A 1,494-nucleotide genomic window follows, 5' to 3' on the forward strand; every position below is an offset into this window, starting at 1 on the left:
CAGGGTCCCAACGTCTTCACATAGGGTGTCTTCGGTCAGAGCAGTTCCTGACGTCTTCACAGTGGGTGTCTTCGGGAAGAGTGATGTTGTCAGGTTCCTGACGCCAGTCAGAGTAGTTCCTGCGTCTTGACGTCTTCACAGGAGGGGTCTCTTTAGGCAGAATGGTTCCTGACGTCTTCACGGAGGATTTTCAGGTTCCTGACAGAGGGTGTTCGGTCGAAGTGTTCACTGGTGTTTTCACAGAGGTGTTACGGTACTGACGTCTTCACAGTGGATGTCTTCAGTCAGAGTGGTTCCTGACGTCTTCACAGAGGGAGTTCTCAGGTTCCTAACGTCTTCACAGTGGGTGTCTTCAATCAGAGTGGTTCCTGATGTCTTCACAGAGGATTTCTTCGGACAGAGTGGCTCCTGACACCTTCACAGTGGGTGTCTTCGGGTAGAGTGATTCCTGACGTCTTCACAGAGGATGTCTTCAGGCAGAGTGGTTCCTGACGTCTTCACAGTGGGTGTCTTCGGGCAGAGTGGTTCCTGACGTCTTCACAGTGGGTGTCTTCGGGCAGAGTGGTTCCTGACGCCTTCACAGTGGGTGTCTTCGGGCAGAGTGGTTCCTGACGCCTTCACAGTGGGTGTCTTCGGGCAGAGTGGTTCCTGACGTCTTCACAGCGGTGTCTTCGGGCAGAATGGGTCCTGACGCCTTCACAGTGGTTGTCTTCGGGCAGAGTGGTTCCTTATTTCTTCACAGTGGGTGTCTTCGGGCAGGTGGTGTTTACAGGTTCCTGACGCCTTCACAGTGGGTGTCTTCGGGCTTTACAGTTCCTGACGTCTTCACAATGGGTGTCTTCGGGCAGAATGGTTCCTGATGCTTTTATAATGGGTGCCTTCGGGCAGAGTGGTTCCTTATGCATTCACAGTGTGTCTTCGGGCAGAGTGGAGTTTACAGGTTCCTGACGCCTTCACAGCAGGTGTCTTCGGGCAGAGTGGTTCAGGACGCCTTCACAGTGGGTGTCCTGACAGTGGGTATGTTCGGGCAGAATGGTTCCTGACGTCTTCACAGCGGGTGTCTTCGGGCCCAGTGGTTTCTGACGCCTTCACAGTGGGTGTCCTGACAGTGGGTGTGTTCGGGCAGAATGGTTCCAGATGTCTTCACAGCGGGTGTCTTCGGGCCCAATTGTTCCTGACGTCTTCACAGGAGGGGTCTCGTTTGTCAGAGTGGTTCCTGACTTCTTCGCAGAGGATGTCTTCGAGCAGAATGGTTCTTGACGTCTGTACAGGGGGGTCTCTTTAGGCAGAATGGTTCCTGGCGTCTACACGGAGAGTATTTTCAGGTTCCTGACAGAGGGTGTGTTCGGTCAGAGCGGTTCCTGGTGTTTTCGCAGAGGGTGTTTACAGGTTACTGACGTCTTCACAGAGGATTTCTTCAGTCAGATTGGTTCCTGACGTCTTCGCAGAGGGATTTTTCTGGTTTCTGACGTCTTCACAGTGAGTGTCTTCAAT

Source organism: Penaeus monodon, chromosome 3, assembly GCF_015228065.2.
Source record: "Penaeus monodon isolate SGIC_2016 chromosome 3, NSTDA_Pmon_1, whole genome shotgun sequence".
Classification (NCBI taxonomy): Eukaryota; Metazoa; Arthropoda; class Malacostraca; order Decapoda; family Penaeidae; genus Penaeus; species Penaeus monodon.